We start from the raw sequence: 21,162 nt of genomic DNA, 5'->3' as shown, positions 1-21,162 counted from the left end.
ATTGCTCTGTAATTTTTATAACATGACTTATGACATGAACTGCTTTATGAAATGGCTTAGAGGTATAAAAATCTAAAGGATGTCAGAAGCAAGTTTTTAAAAACACTAAAATCAAATAGGACAAGATTTAAAATCAGATCTATAGCATGCCCCAGGAACTGAAGAAAGGAAATGCAGAGGCTCTGGCAGGGCACTATCATTAGAATATGCCTAACTCTACCCATGGCAAATACTCAGATTTCCATCTGAAGAGTCTTCACATTCATCATAGGAGCATATGGACTGTGGTGGAGACTCAGCGGCTTTCCAACATTTTTAAATTAATTTTCCTGCTCAAGCCAGTTTCAAGTTTCTCTGACTTGAACTGAAAGAACCTTGACTAAGACAGACAACTACCTGTTATTTATGTTGAGAATAACAATTTTATTGCTGATTATTACAAAAATATACAAAAACACGCTAACTTATTGGTTGTTTGTCTCTATATTGCTGCAAAGCCATCAGTTAAATTATTCGACAGTTTTTTTTAAAGGAAATAAAAACCAAGATGGAATTCAATATCTCAGTTATGTAAATTGAAAAGGGGCACATGTCTTTTTGGTATATATAACAATGGCCAACAATCCATTACATTCCTAAGGGATCTGGGTTCCGGAGTTAGTGTTACATTTACTTTCTACGTTCCATCATTTTATCTTTCAGTCTATTTTGGTCCTCTTGATTAAGAACATGAAACATACTAATTGCAAAAAATAATAATAATAATAATAATAATAATAATAATAGGGGCAATGCCCAAAAGAAATAAATATTACCTGTTTTCCCATCACCAACAGTACTATTGCTAACATTTGGTCTATACCCTCCAAGTATTTTTTAAGTCTCTGAGAGACTCTCCTCCAATAAGTAACATTCCTTCTCTATGCCTAGGTTAGGGATAAATTGAGAAATAGGACAAAATTTTAAAATGAAAGCTAAAATATTATCTCAAGTATTGACAGAGACCTGGTTTCAATCGGTAAATCTAAAAATGAATAATCAAAGTAACATTCTCAGTCACTGTGGTTCCCAGGCTCCCTACCTAGGAAGAGCCAGTGTCTTTGAAAAAGGGGTTAAATGTTTTTCCTGAGATCCATTCCTCAGAGAGAGAGAAGAAAAGAAGGGGGGGGGGGAGAAGGGGGTAGCTGAACCTTGCATTTCAAATAATTCTTGCCACATTTATTCCTAAATGTATTTATCAAATATGTCACAATATCTTTCAAGGGCAGATAAGTAAAGACCCAGAAAAAACATTTTAGCATGGAAATCAAGAGCAAAGGCATTATTCAGTACCTATAGCCACTTACATTTTTCTTTCCCTTTTTTCACATGGAAGTAAACTGTGCATATTTACTGCTTCCTAACAATATACCAGTATACCATGGGCTTTTCCCTTACCAGTGTTTATTGACTGTTTCTTTTGCTATTATAAACAAAGACATTAAGGACATCTGTACACATACTTTTTGTACACTATTTGTATATATTTTGCCTATCCCTTGCCAATTATTTCACTAGAATAAATACTTAGAAGTATATTCTCAAGGTTAGAGTATAGACTTTTTTATTATTATTATTACTACTATTTTGAAAAAAAAAAAACTCAGGTTACAGAAAAGTTGCAAGTAGAGTACAAATAATTATTTTTCCCTAGCCATTTGAGTGTAACTTACCAACACGATACCCCATCCTCCCCAAATAATTTTGTGTACTTCCTACAAGCATAGACCTTGCCATGAAGGTAAACCATAAAAACTCAGGACATTAACATTAACACTTTTCTACTATCTACCTTTCAGGTCTCATTCAAGTTTTTCTAATTATCTCTATTACACAAACAGGGTCCAGTTTGAGATCACATGTTACATATAGTTATCACGTTTTGACTTTCATGGCATTAATACTTTTGAGAATTGTTCTCTAGTTATATTGCAAAATGTCCTTTAATTTATCATGTTAGATTCAGGTTATGAATCTTTGGATAGTGAAACATGGAGGTATGATACTATATTCTTTTTTTTTTTTTTAATTCTATCAAGTTGCACTCAATTTTGAATTGTCCCATTACTGATGATCTTCACTTGATTAAGGTGATGGTATTGTCAGGCTTCTCTTTTTTTTTTTTTAATTAATTTTTTTTTAATTGACGTATAGTCAGTTTACAATGTTGTGTTAATTTCTGGTGTACAGCTTAGTGATTCAGATACATATATATATATATATTCCTTTTCATATTCTTTTTCATTATGGGCTATTACAAGGTATTGAATATAGTTCCCTGTGCTATACAGTAGGACCTTGCTTTTTATCTATTCTATACATAGTAGTTAGTATTTGCAAATCCTGAATTCCCAATTTATCCCTCCACTCCCCCTTTCCCCTCTGGTAATGTTGACCCCTTTTCCTTTGTAATTGGTACGTATTTTCTGGGGCAGTATTTTGAAACTATGTAAATATTGCATTCCTCATCAAACTTTCAATTTATTTATTTATTTATTTATGTTATATAGACATATGATTTGCTATTTTATTTAAATGCTCATAATCTATCATGATTTATTTTCATAGTCAGATTGTCTCAGATTTGTCTCAGATTTCAAGCTGATTTTGCAAAGTCTTCATCATTTGGTAATACTTTCTCACTTTTGGGCACAAAAAGGTATTCAAGTCTCATCACGTATTTTCCCAATTCCAGCCCTGGAATCAGCCATTCCTCCAAAGCAGCCAGTCCCTTTTACCGAAGGATGGTATTTAGAAGCTGAGTTCCAGGTACAATGTCATTGCTATTAGGCTTTTGCTTCACTTAGGTCCTCTCAGTGGCCAAAGCAAGGGAATACATGTTGTCTCTTTCTCTCTTTCATTCTTTCTCTCTTTCATTTTGAAAGTCATGAGTTCATACACTTGCCTTCCACTCCAGTCCAATACCACTTTCCATACTTGTAAACTCCCTTCTCCTCCAGTGAAAATATGGCTTCCACGTCCATTATTCTTATTATATTTTCTTATTTAATCAGTGTACTTGTCTGTAACCAATCTTTCATGGCTGTCACAGCCCTCTCCCCTGTGTGATCAGGCCATTCTTCTGCAGGAACATCTTCATCATTCTGCTCAGGGGCCAACAAATCAAGACAGACAGCCGTCTTGTGCTTTCCTCACCCCCACCGACCCCCAACACACACCTCTACCAAGGCTCTAGGCTGGGCTAGGCTGTCAACTCTGTAGATTTTCTTCACATCTTGCTTGGGCTCTACCTTATCACAGGATGCTGCTTCTTCACTGGGACACCATTTTCACCACACTCGGGCTTCCTCGTGGCTCTCTGAGGCATTGCAATCCCCCCATCAGGGTACTAATGCAACAAATGTTTACCTCTTTGGCACATTCCTAATAGATGAAATTCATATTGCCAAACTAATTCTGGAAAGTTTGCAAAAATGTGTATTCCTATGAGCAATATATAAGTGGGTGCCACTTCAACATGTGGCACTTGTCTTTTGTTGATTACCTATGTTATCTGTGTAGTTAGCAAGGAGGACTCATTCTAATGTGTTTAATGTGTATTTTTTTGTTTTTATATGCATTCTGCAAAATATTTATTTTTATATGCATTTTAATGTCTGTAAAGTTTATTGTGTGAACTATTCCATCTTGGTTGTTACTTTTTTTTTCCCAAACACTTCTCAATTTTCAAATAATTGAAGTGAAAACTCAGCTCAATTATTGTTTTAAATTTTATTACTTTCACTGTTAATAAAGCTGAACATATTTTCATAAGATTAGGAAACATTTATATCTCTTTTATAAATTGACTATGTATACACTTTGTCTGTCCTTCTCTTTTCCCCATGGATTTATATATTTTTATTTCTCTTACCCACTTTTAAGAGTTCTTTAAAAAACAAAATGGTGGGGATGTTATAGCTCAGTGGTAGAGTGCGTGCTTAGCATGTACAAGGTCCTGGGTTCAATTCCCAGTACCTCTGTCAAAAATAAATAAATAAACCTAATTATCTCCCCAAAATAAAATAAATTTTAAAAAAAAGTTAACATATTAATATCCAGCAAAAAAACCCTCAAGTATTTGTTTCTTTAAACTTAATTTAAAATAATTAGATTATTGTGGGATTTTTTTTCCTTTGGACTATATAGAATTTCTTTATATACAAAAAAAGTACACGATTCTTTTAGATTTCTAGGTTCTTTGGTAATGCTTATAAAGATATTCTACTCAAACTAATCACCTATATTTTCTCCTAGCATTTTGTAGTTTTACTTTTTGCTTTTTTCTTTCCAATTTAGTTTGGTGAAATCTAAGTCAAATCTTTTGTCCTTTTATTATTTTTTTCCAGGATAATTACATAAGTGTCCAATATCATTTACTGAATGATCCATTCTTTCCTCAGTGGTCTTGGAAGTAACCCCTATCATGTATTAATTTAGATTTAAATAGGGTCTGTTTATAAACAACTTCTAGGTGTGGTCAAACAGTATACACAAAGCAGGAAGACTCCCTAAAACAAGCAAAAGGCAGACTGAAACTCTCTCAGCCATGCCAGTGGAGCTTATCCATGAGTCTGGAGAAAGGGGTATCTTCTCTAACTACAAAGGCATCCTCAGTTCCTGGCCAAGCACCTGCAGAGCTCCCTTGGAAGGGTGCTCAGGGTTTCTCTAATTTGCACAAAGGCACCACGCAGGCTAGCAGCTGCCCTTTCCCATTTATCTTTCAGTGTTTTCCTGCAATGAAACATTATTAATTACCTCACCCTATAACTGTTTAAAATATCTGTTGGGTAATTTCCCCTCTATTATTTCCCCTTTAAAAGTTTCATAACTATTCTCTCAAGTTTATTTTTCCAAATGAACTTTGGAATACTTCTGTTAAGTTTCCTTATCACATCTTCTTCTTTCCTACCTTTGACCCCAAACTCTTCTGTTAGAATTGTTTTCAACTTATATATCAGTTACTTGAATCATTTCATTATTCAACTTTTTCTTCTGATCCTGAAAGAGAAGATGCATTTCCAACTCAAAAAGAGTTGACCTCTGCACGCATTCATATTATATCTTTACTTTCCAAGCCATTACATTGCCGCTTGTTCAGTTCCTTGTTTACCGCTGAGAATGAAAGGGCCATTATTCTACAGGAACTACATAACACAAATAACACTTGGAATGCAACAGCTTACTTTACAGTAGAAATGAGGGCAAACACAGATCTTAATCCAAGTCAGGTTTGGACTTCTAGTTCCAGTTCACATGCACCCGGGACCATAGTGAGTGTCTTATGTGGAAGTCAGTCATGATGAAAAGAGAAAAACTTGGACTTGCTTCATGGAAAGCCCTGGCCTGATGACCAGGAATGGTCTCCTGAGATGTGCTCTCCTGCCTCAGGATTTGCAAGCCTGGAAAGTTTGCTCAAAGTAGTTTTATTTGCAAAAAAACCTGCTGGGTTCAGAAGGTATTTTGTCCATTTGAAGATTCACATACTTAAAATACAAAAAAATAGAACAAATTGTATTGCAAATAGAATTATGCTTTTTTTTCAATTAAGTAAGAAATAAATAATACATTTTAGACCATTTAAAAAGTGATTTTTGGCAAAAGAAAACTTTTTATTTGAAAATTACAACTTGTGGTCTTTCACTAGAATGCTGATTTCTTAAATGCCATTTAAAACTCTGTATCAGAAATTACCCAGACCTGATGATAGGGCCTGTCAGAAAAGCAAAGCAAAGCGAGGCACCTATACGCTTGAGCTAGACATAATGTGATTTGGGAACATCATCATGCTTTAAAAAGCAAAGGGGACATTGGCTCCTATCACAATCTAACAATCAAAGATGTTCTCTCCCTGAGTCTCTTTTTCATTACAGGGATGAAATAATCCTAATAATGGCTCTTCTGCAAAAGGCAATCTGTGGCAAGAATTGCTAGAACACAGCCTTGTCATGTTGGTTCCGTGTCAACAATCACTCTAGCCTGGCAACAGAATACACACAGATAAAGCACTGTCAGTTTAGTGGAAATTGGCTGGTTTTCAGTGGGTGTAACTGTGCAAGCTCATTGTTCAATTTCAAAAATGAAGCCCTCCAGAAGCAATTTTAAAATTACACTAATCTTTCACATATACTGATATTGTAGGTAATGATCATCCATTTTCCACATAAAAATAAATTGCTTAAGACTTTTAAATGAACACCACTATCTATAAATACAGTGTTCTGTCGGAAAATCTATACATTATATAAGTGAAAAATATAATAAAGTCCTTAATTAATGAGGTTAAGTTGTTTTTAGTGAAAATTTTATGTACTATGTCGTAAGTTTAAGGGAGAATTAATGAAGTGCAAGTGAATGATTGTACAGATTTATCTTATAAGACAGTGCTTGAAATTTCAAGGAAGCTCTCACAGCTTAGATTCTATTTACTGAATTCAGTTTCAGATACTTCTTGTAAGTGTGAATTTTTAGACTGTTGATTTTTGAAGGAAGAAGCACAGCATAAGAGTTTTAAAGCATCGGCTTTGGAGTAATAGTCACGAGTTCAAATATGTGCTCTGCCACTTACTGGCTATGGAATCTTGGACAAGTAGCTTCCCTTCCTTTAATATTAGTTTCCTCATTTCTGAAACAGAGTTGTCAAAATTACTAGAGTTAGTAAGTATGAAACATTTAGCATAGTCTAGCAAGTAAATACAAAATAAATGGTAGTTGTACAAAGTAACATGTAAAGCTATTCAGACTTTTCATATGTTTATGGGTTGCCTTGAAATTGAATCAATGTGGGCCAAAATATAAGAGAAAAAATAGCTTTGGCTAAGAATCAAACTGTAACTGTACATTTTTCTTTGGGGAAGTAAAAGATATTTCTAACTTTTTTTTTGTCAAGAAAAAAGAAATTTGGGGATTAAGGAGGACAAACTATGACATAGAAATAAATAAGCTACAAGGATATATTATAAAACTCAGGGAATACAGCCAATAGTTTATAATAACTATAAATGGAATATAACGTTTAAAAATTGTTGTACATCTGAAATTTTTATATTGTACATCAGCTATACCTCAATTTTAAGAAAGAAATTTAATTACATAGTTTAAATTTTTTTGAGATATAGTATGTCAGTTAGTTCCAGGTGTACAGCATAATGATTCAATTTAAGCATGTATTTTTAAATGATCACCACAGTTAAGTCCTATTAACATCCATCACCACACATAGTGACAATTTTTTTCCTTTAATGAGAATTTTAAGATCTACTCTTGTAGCAACTTTCACATATACAATACAGTATTATTAATTATAGTCAATAATACTCTACATTCCCAGTACTTAATTTATTTTATAACTGGCAGTTTAAACTGGTGGTCAAAAGGTACCAAGTTCCAGTTATGTTTTTATTTTTATCTTTTAACTAATCAATGGCATTTATTCAGATATTGCCAGTTTTTCTACCTAAGTGCAATTTCTATTCCAGAATCCCACATAGCCTTTATGTCTCCTTAGTCTCCCCTAATCTGTGATAGTTCCCTGCTCTTTCCTTTTCTTTCATGATCTTAATCAATTTGAAAAAAAATGGATGCGTATTTTGTAGAATGTCCCTCTAATCAAGTTTGTCTGCTGTTTTCTCCTAGTTACACAGGGGTTATGAGCAATTAGGAAGATGCCACAGAGATAAAGTATCCTCATCATTATCCTATTGGAAGTGCATGTTATTGATGTCAGTTCACACTGGGGATGTAAACTTGGTTATGGTAGACGTGTCCACCAGCTTTCTCCACTGTAAAGTTACTTTTTTGATCTTTGTAATTAATAAATATTTGGGAGGAGATACTTAGAGACTATGCAAATATCCCATTTCTCCTTAAACTTCTGCTCAATAATTTTAACATGCATTGATGGACTTTGCCTGCAGCAAGTATTACTGTACTGGTTCTAATAGTGATTTTTCTCTTTTCCTCAGTTTTTCCAATTATTAAGTGGAAATCTTTTGTAAGGAAGAGTGTTTCTTCTGCCTCACCTAATGTCATCATTTGACTGAGTTTGGTTCAAATCTTAAAACGCTGTCTACTCAAAGAACTGGAGGAAGTGCACCACTAAGGAGCAGGAATGATGGAGGTCAGCCTGCTCCAGGAGTTTCATCATCATTCATGCAGCATTCAGAATTGAGTGCTTCTAATGCCAGTCACTGAGCTGGTGCAGGAGAAATGACAGTGAATAAGCACAGTCTTTGTCCTTAAGGAACTCACAGTCTAACAGAGGAAACCCATGTAATAAATAAATACAGGTTAGGCACTAAAATAGAAATATATTCCTTAGTGTTCACGGCAGGAAATCAGGCATGTTGTCACAATGTGAGCTGGAGTTTGAAAGGTGACTGGGTGTAGAGCAGGCAGGCAAGATGGAGAAAGGCATTCTTGGCAGAGAGAATGGCACGATCAAAGGCTAAGAAGCTTGAAATAGATAAATATGAGGAACTTCAAACAGCGTGTTAGTGAGAATTCAGTGACAGTCTTGAATTTATCTTGTAAATCTTTGTGATGGAAGCTACTGAAAGTCCTATAATGTAGTACGTTTGTTTTAGAAAATGCACTCTGGTGATGACCATTTAGGAAAGATACAGAAGCTGTGTAAAACTGAAAGTAGGGAGACCAATTAAGGGACTTGAGTTTCCTTTTTATCAAGCTTAATATTTTGGGGTATCTGAACACAAAATAAGAAAGGGTATAAAAATGACAACCTTTAGAGTGATGTGATTCTTTATTGTACTAGGAGAAGATACCAGTCATAGGGTCTTACATCTTTAATTTATCTCAAACATTTTGGGCCCTGATAATGATCATCTTGAGCATCTTAACTTCTGCATTACTGGAGTTTCAAATACTCCTGACTTCTGAGAATAGCCAATGACATAACATGATAATGGAAAACCTAGATCTTACAGCCGCTACTTTTACAACCCTACAATGTATATTTTCAGAATCTTTAAAACTATGAAGAAAATGAGAATGACATGGGTAAGTCTTATTAAATTTGCATTCCTAAAGTTACATTATGCAGGAATCACCACCCTTTTAATTGTTTTAATATTTAACATCAGCTGTTGAGAAAACTTAGTCATAAGAGTAAAGACAATGACTGAAGGAATTTCAGAAAAGGATAAGATTAAGAAGCTCACGAGGAAAGGTAAACAGTAAAGGAACACTCTAGTTATTACTGAATAATACAGACTCTAGATTATACAATAGAAGCTGATGAGAGGTTAAAGAAAAATGTACAGTTACTGGCAATTTAGATTATGTCCTACTATGACAAGCTAGCAACAGGCTGACCTCTGTGTTTACGTACAAAAACATGTAAGATTCCCCAAGTACCAGAAGTATTAGCCTATATAAATATTTCAGAAAGTTCTATGAAAAGCTATGTACTAGTCAGAGTCCTGGAAGGAAACAAATAAGTCATTCAAACTAGGTAACTGGATAAGAGTTTAATAAAAAGACTGTTTATAAAGGTGTGGGCAAAGTTTCAGAAATACTGTTACCCTCATAGGGTAATACTTAGGGAAGCCATTACCACACGGAGACCTAAAGGGGCAAGAGGAAGGGGAAGGAATGGCTACTAGAACTCAGAGAGGGTAACTATGTGGAGAAGAATGTCTAATGGAAGTTGTGACCTTTAGTAAAAGGGCACAGCCAAATGATGACTTGTCAGGAAGAGGATGGGGGTATAAGTGTGCCGACATCATTCTCCTCCCACATCTCCACCTCCTGCTGGTGCTTCTCACTGCGCAACCACAATAGAAAATCTGGAGGCAATGGAGCAATCAGATGCAGTCTCAAAATGGGTCAGTCTTCCAGGGAACATACCAGGACAAAAACAAACAAACAAAAAAAGATGGTGGGTAAATCTGGAGGGCTAAACCGAAGACATTTAACATATTTTAACCAGTAATTTCTAAGATACAAGAAAGAGTTATCTTTATTTAAATTGGACTGTATTCAAATGTTTAACTCTAGTGATAGACGAGTTTTAATTAACATGAGTTTCTTTGGTTTAGGACTTAATAAATTTGGGGAAGCATAAAACTTAGCATGTTGAAGACTTTTCAACATTTAAAAATAAATTTTACAACTATTGGAAACAGAAGGAACTTGCAAATATATGAAAAATGAAATAAAAAACAAAAATGGGTATAAGCTTAAAAACTTCAGTTGCCTATTAGGCATCATGAAATCCAATTTGACATTAAAATAAATATGAAAAATCCCCAAAAGATATTTAGAAAAATCATTTACATAATGCCCAAACATCAGAAACCATTTAGATGCCTTCAGGCAAAGTAAAATGTGCTTTTATGACACTACCATTTAAAATTTCTTCTTCAAGCAGAGTACATCATGTGGGAATCTGGGTTTTTTTGTATGTATCTGTTGGTACAACACTTGAATTTTCCTAAGGATAATTGAAACAATATTGTCTTATTATCTACTTCAAAGAATGTGTAAAAGTAGAAGTAGATTACAATTTTAGTAAATCAAGACTATGATAGTGTATTATTTCAACTAGTATGGAAAAATAATTTCCTTTTCATTGTAAATATTTAAAATAAAACTAATACTCACTTGAGAATAAAAGCCTTAATGCAACTTATTTGTAAAATTTTTGTGTTCTTTTTCAGGCTATTTTATTTTGTATCAGTTTTAGTTTGTTATTAGCCAGCTCCTGGTCAAAAGTACTTTATAAACATTAATTACTTCTGGTAAGTACTATTAGCTTTACTTTTACAGAGAGGAGGTAATTTTCTCATTTATTTTTTATTGAAAGTCTTCAGACTTTTCAATTGTACTTAGTAGATTATTTCTATAACTTTCTACTTTAATAACTGATTTTTATTAATGTATTTATTTTTATTTCCTTGACAAGAACATTTAAATGTTAAACAGGTGTATAATTCTAGCCATAAATATGAGTAATAAATGGCATTATTATATAACTGGTCTTGGCAAGTCTAAAAGAAATAATTTGACATCACTTGAGAGGGTAGTAATGTAGTAACAAAGAAGAAGGGAAAAAATGCATGAGTTGAAGTCAGAACAGTTGGATTTGGGTCTTGTTACGTTCTTCTGGAGCTCTGTGCATCAACTGTACTAGCCCAGGATAACATTTTATGGTAGTAAATAAGATTGTTTTACATGCTTCTCTGTACTCATTGCTCTGGTAGCAATATTTCCCTCTATTCTCTGCTTATGCACATACAGGTGCATACATTCTGGCTTTTGAGCCTCTAATTAGGCTTTTAAAAACTCATCTTGCAAATAATAAATACCTTGAAAGCAAAAGCACTTCAGATTTCCAAGTGACAAGCTTTGTTGAGAGAGAGAAGGTTCATTTGGCATTTTCAAAAGTTGGGCTTTGCATTATTAAAAGCAAGGCTGGTAGAACAAATGCTAGAAACTCAAGTAGAGAAGAATGATAATCTATCAACTTTCCTACTCCAAACAGACAAACAAAGGCTTAATTTGGATGATTCTGGGAACAGCAGACGTAGCTGCCTGGATTTCACAAATAGCCTTGAAGCTCTAGAGCATGGCACCTGCCAGCTTTCCAGAGAGTTAATAGTAACTGTGCCTGTGGGAGAGTCCAAAAGAAAGGGTGCCCCACTCTCCCAGCGAAATGGAAAGAAAATTTCTCCTCGAACATTGCACTCCCCAGGAGGCTGAGGATTACAGTTCTTCCTTCCTCATTCCCAATCCTCTTCTCATCCTGACTGGCAATAGGGCTTGTTCTGCTTCAGAGTTAAGGGGAACAAGACCAGTTGTGGGTGGCTCACTTTAGAACATATAATACATTTTTTGCCCCTAGCTTAAAGCTAGAGCACAGCCGGAGAGCAGGAAAACCCTATTCAATATTCTGTTATGCAAACTTCCTGAAGATCCTCTAGAAATAATTCTGGTATATTTTTTCATTATTCACAAATAATTTTTAAAGATTGCAATGATGTGTTGAGAAGTTAAAACCATTGTAATGTTGCTTATTGACATTTCAGCAATGACAAAATGAGTTTTCAAAGGAGAAAAGAACACATTAAACAATTTTTTGTCACACGGATTCATATGCTAAAAATTCCGTACAATATAAAAAGCTCATGAGATTTGCTATCTGGAATAGGAGGCCTAGATGTCAAAATTAAGAAGTAATTTTTATGTAATGATACACCTCACTTACATTTGCTTCAGGATATAGCTGCATAGTGAACGTTTTATCATGGAAAATTGGACTGGTCATTATGACAGAGCATGATTCCAGCTGGAAATCATACAGAGCATGTTTTAAGGAAATAAAGCATTATCTTAGCACTCAGAAAAATCTGAAAACTCTCTGTTTTATAAATATAGTTATTATGTTAGGAATTATTTTCACAAAGCCTTATTGGAACAATAGTTCATATTCATATTAAGAGTAGTGGTGGAAAATTTTTAAGAAAGATGAAATTAGAGACAATGCCATACTATGTTAGGAGCTCTGTTTTAAAGGTTCTCACTCTGACTTAAAAATAACTCACTGAATTCTATTTAAACTCACATTCCAAAGTATGAAGGAAACAGAAGAAAAGGTATTGAAAGCAAGAAAGCTATGTAACAGATGTAATTTCAACTAATGTATTATTTTGAAAAGTTTGAGTAAGCCAGTTAATTACTTTAGATTCACACTCAAATTATGGATAAAACTTTCCTTTTTCCCTTTACAAGAAAGTTATGTGCTGCTCTTATCTGAAAAAGAATAATGCAAGAAAATCTTGAAGGATTGTTTTAGAATTCAGGATAGTACACTTCCGTCAGTTTTTTCCTTCTATCTCAGATAATGCTGTTTCCTTTATTGTCTCATGTTCTTTATTCCATCTACTGCCAAATATTTTGTAAAACTGTAATTTATTCCAATGCATGAAAATAGTTCCTTTCTTTATAATATCTTTACTGAAGCAAGTAACATTTGGCTAACCCTTGGAAATAACAGATGAATGAGAAGAGGTAGCAAACGAATGTAATGATATAGAAAAGTTGTAATTTAAGGTAAGGAGAAGGTGCTCATGAATAAAATAATAGAGATGTTTCTAAGCTTAATTTTTATACTGTGTCTAATGGTGATTAAAAACTTAATGAAGAATACATACAGAATATTAATAGTGGTTAGACTCGGCGGTGGAAATATAAATTAGCTAAATTTTTTAAGTGTCTGCATTTCCTAAATTTTATACAATATCCCTTCTTCCTAATTTAGCTGTATTTTTCTAATTTCTAGGTTATTATTACTTGCCAAGATAAACATTATTAGAAATATTATGCCATTTTAGTTTTATATAAATCATGTAATAGTATGAAAGCAATGTACTTTTTTCACTTTTAGTTCAGCAATTAGTGGGAAAACGCCACTTCCTTCTTAGTCAAATTACTAATGAATTCTTACAATTCCAATTTAAACCCTCAGCTCATTGTATGTTAACTAAGTTTGGTGTGTACAGCTTGCATACCACAATTCTGGAGAAAAAAAAAAAACCTGTAATTATAAGCCCTTTTAATTTGATGTAATTCTTAAAATAAAATCCAGCCTCTAATCTTTGGGATAAAGTTTGGACCAATGGAAAGAGAGTGGACTTTGAAATGAAACAATTCTGGGTTCAAATGCTAAGCTTTCTGCCTAATATTTTTAAAGTACTTCTCATCTTTAACATTATGCACTTAACATAATAGTCCCGAAATTTCCTTCCCTTTCACATTACAGTCTGCTTCTCACATCAAGGGGTAGAGCTTATTTACCCTCTCCTTGAATCTTTGCTGGCCTTGTGACTAGCTTCAACCCACAGAATGCAGTGGACGTCTAAGTCCAGGTTTAAAAAGAATAGGCAGTTTTCATCTTTTCCTCTTGGAATCCAGCTTCCATGCTGTGAGAAGCCAAAAGCAAAATAACAGCCCATGTGGCAATGCCATGTGGAAACAGAAAAGTCCTAAAACTACATAGAGGAGAACCAAGAAGCCTCGCCAACAGTGAGGACAAGGTCCCAAACACATGGCCCCAGTTGAGCCACTTTAGCTAAGCTCCCACTTTTCCATCCTGAATGTTCCAGCTCTGGCAGCAGGGTATGGATGATATGTGACCAGAACAGTCACATAGAATGTCCCCATGCCTTGAAGAGCCCTGTGCTTGGTTTAGTGTTTGGCTGTCACCAACTCAAAATCCATAATAATTGATAAACACAGTCCCACATTTTCCTCTTGCACTGGCCTGGCCAATCACATAGCCAGTCTTGCCCAGCAGACATTGGTGTGGAACTGAGACCATCCAAAGCCACTGTGCCCTGTCCATATATCTGATCAATGGTATTTTAAGTAATATTTAAATGGTGGTTGTTTTCAGCTACTAAATTTTAGGGGAGCATGTTCACAGCAACAAATATCCAAAACACATGACATTTGAAAACAGCATAGAAGCTCAGAAGGAGACCATGAAGAATATTTCTTGGGGGGGGGGGTGGCTAGAAATGCAGATATCCTTCCAAAGGATACATTTAGAAAATGTATTGCTTTAGAATGATAGATGGTCAAAGGAATAGAGGATATTTTGGAAACAAAAATATTATTAACCAATAAATTATTGAAAAAATTGAAAGATTTTATAACTGCAATCAATGTATGTACCTTACCCTTGGTTGATGTTTAAAATATTGCATAATGGATGAAATGTTACACAGTAATTAAAGCTAGACAATTTTAGAAAGTTCATTTTTAATAAAGAACTAGCTCATAATAAAAAGAAAGAAAAACAAGCATGTATATAAAAATACATTTCCATGGAAAATGAATTAAAGTTACCTAGAGTAGATTAAAATAATGCTTATAAAGTAAAAATTTTGATGATCTTTTTATCAATCAAAAAATATGTAAATACAGTTTGAAATGCCCTAAAATTCTATACTTTGACCTAGCTGAACTGAATTTTTGTGTATGATCTGAGATGAGGATCTAATTTTATTTTTATTCACATGAATAGACAATTGTTCCATCTATTGTCCACCTCTTCACTGGTTTATAATTCCACATCACTCATATACTAGTGTCATTTTCTTCTTGGTCTCAATATTTCTTGGGAAAATAAGTGTTCCTTTTTAATACTATTTTGTGATGTTTCCTAACCAGTAGTACAAATAAAAATCTTTCTCCTATGTCACATATTTAAAATAATTTTCTTAAACAGTATGTGGTAGAAACTCTGAGCCTATTATAAGCCTCTGAATCAAACAATGGAATGGTATGTTGTTAAAAATGCCCTCTTAGGAAACAGGAAATTGTTTAAAATAAAAGTCATCATGAGTAATGTACAAAAAATTCAAAAACAATATGTAAAATTCTCATACATAAATGAAAAGATGCTAAGATCAGTCAGTCAGGAAATACTGCTTGAATTAGAAACTCCAGTTCTAAGAAATCTCCAGCAATGGAGAACTGAAAACACACACATACACACAAACATACACACACAGAGCAAATGTTTTGTGATGGATTAAAATTGTTTGTGTTTCTAGAAAAAAAATAAATCTCATGTTAAATAGAGTAAAGTGGGAAGTTAATTAATTAGATCATGTCTTTGAAATCCTTGGTTTGCTTGAAGAGACATTAAAATAAATAATTTATAGAAAATGATGACATTTGAGAAGATTCTTGCAAAACTGATTCTTTTAAACAAAGGTGGAAATAAAAAAGATCATCTTGTATTTTAGCTAAAATACTTGTTTTTTATGGCATAGAGATTAAAAACATAGCTAACAAAGTCACATTTTCTTAGTAGTGATCGAATCTTTACTTCTTACTAGCAATGTGACCCTAGGAGAGGAGAGATAATGCAATATTTGAAGCAATCAGTAATGACTGCTGATTTTAGAAGCTTTCTGAATTCAGTTAAGATAAATTCAAACAAAATGCACTTAGACAATTATATCAACACTAATGAGAACCAAATACAAAGACAAATCTCAAAAGTAGTTGGAGGTGGAAAAAAGTGCATTATCTTTTAAAAAGATAAATGGAGCAACAGAAAGACTTGCACATTACTTCTCAACAAAAATTATGGAAACCAGCATATAATAAAATGAAATTTGAATAGTGCTAAAAGAAAATAATCCCAACTTATCATATTATACCAGTAAAAGTATCTTCCAAAATTTAAGGAAACATAACTTTTTTTCTAGATAAGAAGGATCTGAAAGAAATTTTCATCAGCAGATCCATGATAGAGAGATAGAGAGGTAGATAAAGAGATAGAAAGGTAGGTAGATAGATAGATAGAGAGAGAGAGAGAGAGAGAGAGAGATAGAGAGATAGATAGATAGATAGATAGATAGATAGATAGATAGAGAGATAGAGAGATAGATAGATAATGAAGTCGAATTGTTTTTCTCCTGCCTTAAGGAAGCAACAGTTTATACTATATGATATAGTCTAAACAATTATCTCCCGTGTGAGGCTGCCCTGAGAATTTCCTCATTTACCATAGAATAACATTTATTTCATTCTCTGTCATCTGTTTTTTCATATGCTAATCATAGTATTTCTTGGATTGCAGAGCAGGGATTTGTTATAATGAGACTCTTCTTTTAGGATAGACTTGTGGGAAGCAATGGTGTAAAATAGTTCATTTGAAACCTATAGTAAGTGATAGTGACATAGTTATCTTTTATCTCTAGCAATTGGAACATTGCCTGATGCATAATATGTATTGTATATATATTTGATAAGTAAATGAATACCTGAATAAATTAATGACTTTGTAGTACAGGCTGGCTGGCAGTGGGAAGGGATAAAAAACACGGCCTATCATCTAAGTGGTTATAACCTAATGAAGATGACAAGACTTTTGCACATTCAATTGTTTAGCAAATTTATAGGTCCAAATGTCAGTCATAAAATGTCTAATATAGACAATAAGTCCTTTGGATTCAGCAAAAAATACTATAGGAAAGGAAAAAGCTAGTTAGTTGTCTTAATAAAATCTTACGAATTTTATGCATTCTAATTTAGCTTTCTTCTGAGTGGTATGGAAGTTTAAGAAGTTTCTGGACATCTTCGCTTTTCTTAAGGCACTGAAGCCTCCTACACACATCAAGCAGTTAGATTCTGAGTGGACTTGTGGTTTCTGCATGCTTAACAGCTCTCCTTTTGGCAATGGCACCCCAAATTTTCTTAAGAAATAAATGAACCCAGTAGAGCACTGGCTTTGACACACTGTGAAAAATGAGCACTCAGTGAATACTCTAACCCTTTCAGAAGGGAGATTTTATACCTACAAGCTCGAAGAATATAAAGACAGCAAGACAGCGGCTGTTCAGTGAGCATGACTTCTCAAGTACCTCTAGTTTCCTCACTAGTGACTGTGTTTTTGCTGAGGCAGTGATATCCTTATCGTTTCTAGGTCCTACGTGGTCACAAGAAGCCACAAGGAGAAGCTGATCAGTCCTCTTAAATCTCTTAATGCATCACTCTAAACCTCTGGCAATTTTATGATTGATTGACTTTAATAAATTTCACCTAGATTGAGTATCCAGAATCTTTTTCTGATGCTATCCCTGGATGTTTCTGCTACATGAAAAGATATCCTTTATATATTAAACTTATGTGTTTAGCATTTTTATTCCTTGAAACCAAAAGAATCCTTACTCAAAAATACAGTAATGATGCTATAGAAGCTGAAGGACTCTCCTTCTTGGACTTTTCCTACCTTATCATCTTTTCCTCCATCTTGGTCCAGCAATAGAAAATCTCTTTCATTGCCCAGGGATACGATGTTGTTTGGGAGCCTCACATATTTACACCCTTTCTGGTAAAATTTTATGTTAAAGCCCAGCACAAAGATCATACTTATGTTTTCTATGAAGGCTTCAGTGATAGTACGTAGCTCCCTCTCCTCACCTCCTACACACAAACTTCATCATTTCATTCTGAGACAGAAAGGGGACAGGGCACAGCCATTCAAGGAATGACACAGCAATCAACACCAGAATGGGGAAAGATTCAACCCCCATAGGCCTTGAGGCTCAAGATGGTGGGAGATTTGACTTCTAGTAGACCTTGAGCTTCATTATACGCCCATTGTAATACATTAGCATGGTGAGTAACATGCCCACAGGCACCATGGCAGGCCCAAGGCTAGCCACAAAAGGTCAAAGAGTGGGTAATGGCCAACTTTCTGAGAAACCCAGCCCCTTTCCCAGGATAGTTAGACTGGTCCTTCCACTTATTAGCATATGAAGCCAGTGAGCCCATAAAATCTGGCAACACTGCCCCTCACAGTCCCTTCTCTCTCCCTCTTTGGAGAAGGCCCGCACTCTGTCTATGAAGTGTGTACATACTTTTACTCTAATCTGAGCACCCAACCCCCACACTTCGTGGCCTTTCTCTTGTCTTTTGATAGATCTCTAAATAAATCTACCTTTATTCAATTGTGGCTCACTCTTGAATTTTTTCCTGCATGAAGCTGAGGACCCACATTTGGTGGGGCATGTCACAGGGGCTCAGCTGAAACCTGGGACACGGCCCTCCTCATGCCCCACATCCACTTTCCTGCATCAATTCTGTACCAGTGGTCTGTCTTTTTCATATTATCTTTGTACATGTAACACTAATTATTTCTTAATATCTGGTTATCCACATTATTGTATGCTTATTGAAGGTTGTCATTTTATTTGATTCATTTTTTAATCCACCAGCACCTAATATGGTGAAAGTAAATTTAAAGCAAAATATTTATTGAATGCATAAAAATACCAGCAAGAAAGAAAGTAAACTGAACACAGCAACGCACTGGGCAAACTACTCTAGAAGTATTTTCTCAACTAGATGGCTATGTCGTGAGGGACTATTTTTTTATTTTTATTTCGTTGAGGTTTCCCTCATCAGATTATATATAATGAAATCTGAAAATTCAGAGGCACTTTAAAGCATTCCCACATCAAAAGTTTTCTTTACATCACTAGGGCATTAAAACAGAAGGCATACCTTGTCAAGTATCTTATCTCTTCTGAGCTACTACATGAATTCTGTTTTGAAGTTTATACATGGGGACCAAAAATAAAGTGAGTTTACAGTGGGGAAAAACACACAATAACAATGTCTTAAACACGTGTCAAGTGGACCATATTCAAAGCTAACAACTCTAACTTTGTTTAAAACCCAATTGAAGAAATAGTTTGCACAACTAGCAATGCTGATAAATATGCCACACTATACCAAAAAAAAACCAAAAACAAAACAAAACAAAAAAAAAACAGAAAAAAAAAACCCCCCAAACCAACAACACACAAGCAATCAAACAAAAACAATAAATAAAAATCAATTTCTTACACAGTTCCAGAGGCTGGGAAGTCCAAGATCAAGATACCATCCAATTGTTCTTGGTAAGAGCTCTTTTCCTGGCTTGCAGACTACTGCCTTCTTGGCATCTCCTTATGTGGCTTTTCCTTGGTGTTTCTATGCAGATAGAATGCAGAGAGAGAGAAAGAAAGAGAGAGATCTTTCTTCCTCTTCTTATAAGGCTATTCAGGCCATCATGAGGGCTCTACCCTAATGACCTAATTGAACCCTAGTTACCTCCCAAAGGCCCCATCATCAAATATCACAGTGAAGGATAAGGCTTCAACATATGAATGGGTAGGGAGACACAAACATTTAGTCTGTAACATAGCTATTCATAATTTGACTTCATTAATTTTACAACTAAAGACTTACATCACTTTATTATTTTAAAATACCTTAGGTATTTTAGGCAATCTTAGGAAGACTGCCACTGTAAATTCCTTGAAAGCAGCAACTTAATTTTGTTGACAGTTATATCCTCAGCCCCTACAATAATTTGTGGACAAGGTAGATGCTCATTAAATATTTTGTTGAATGAATTGATGAGTGAAGGAATAAATCAATGAATTTCACAATGATGTATAGATGCAGATAATGAAAGGGTCTGGAAAGTTGGTCCCTCCTTTGAATTGAGTAAGAGCTCCCTACAAAAAAGAGTTCTATATTTTATTATCCACGTATTTTATTCTTGTTTGGGGAGAGTCTAATAACAGCAACGCAAGCTAAGTTTTTAAAATTTTTATTTTTGACAATGCCTATGAATCATGTTAGAAAAGCACTCTTGGACTTCAGAGAGAATTTTATGCAGAGTATTTGCACAGGTGAAAGTGCTGCTGCAAAGCCAAAACAAGGCTGATGAGACAGCCTGCAATGGCGGGAAACTGCTGTCATCAGTAGGCTGGAAGGACAAAGAAGACCATATTACTGAATTCCAGAAGCCACAGCCACCTAGTAGAAGCTGGATATACAGTGGGCCTGTACAGCGAGACTTCAGTGCACGCTGGGAGGGATGGTTTGGTGGGCAATAAACCTACGGAGAAAACAGCCACTGCTGGAGAAGCCAGTAGAGGTGGATACTTACGGGGAGAGTCTGTGGGGTAAAATACCCTGACTTCTCATTTGATCCTGCCTTCTGGTCTCTTCTGAATGCCTCCTGTTGGTTGACACTGGCTGAAGTTAGTGGGCAAGGGGTTCTTGGGAAATGTAGTTCCCACTGCTATAAAAGAGAGGAAAAAAAGTTGGAGAATGGAACCGAGAGCAAAACAGCCAAATGACATGCACTGTGATTTTAAGTAGAATAATACTCCTATTTAACTCTTTATATTGCCATATTCCATTTTAAGACAGAATCAGATATTTTTTTCCTGATTTCATTTTGCAAATATTCTCATAAAAAAAATCTAAAAATTCTTTGGCACATACATACACTTTTCATTGAAGATGAAATTATAAATCCAATGTTTGAGAGACAAAAAGTGGTATAAAGACTACAGTTTTTCCAATTATAATCTATTTTTGCTTGCTGCTTAGAATAATTCAAAGCAGTATAGACAGTATTTCATGCCACAAAGTTTAAAAGCCATGTGATTTAATATTTAAACATAGTGAAAATATTTCAATTAACCTGAAGTTCTAGATTTTAAAGATACTCATATTTTGTCCAATTTGTTTCAGATTTGTCATTAAAAAAAAGTTATAGACACAACTAAAGGCCCATTTTCA

General features: G+C 34.5%; 1 protein-coding gene across 1 annotated transcript in view; it reads right to left on the bottom strand.

Annotated features, from left to right (window-relative positions):
• Positions 1 to 20,604, bottom strand: part of GULP1 (GULP PTB domain containing engulfment adaptor 1) — a 253,310-nt gene extending 232,706 nt beyond the window's left edge. The window contains exons 1-2 of the mRNA XM_064484972.1: positions 20,522 to 20,604; positions 19,429 to 19,554 (exon numbers count right to left, since the gene is read on the bottom strand). The gene's annotated coding sequence lies outside the window, so the exon portion shown is untranslated. The remainder of the gene's footprint in view (positions 1 to 19,428; positions 19,555 to 20,521) is intronic.
• Positions 20,605 to 21,162: the final 558 nt, after the last annotated feature.

The sequence above is a fragment of the Camelus dromedarius genome, chromosome 4 (assembly GCF_036321535.1).
Source record: "Camelus dromedarius isolate mCamDro1 chromosome 4, mCamDro1.pat, whole genome shotgun sequence".
Taxonomy (NCBI): domain Eukaryota; kingdom Metazoa; phylum Chordata; class Mammalia; order Artiodactyla; family Camelidae; genus Camelus; species Camelus dromedarius.
Note: the sequence above shows the minus strand (reverse complement) of the source record. Positions and strands in the feature narration are given on the sequence as shown.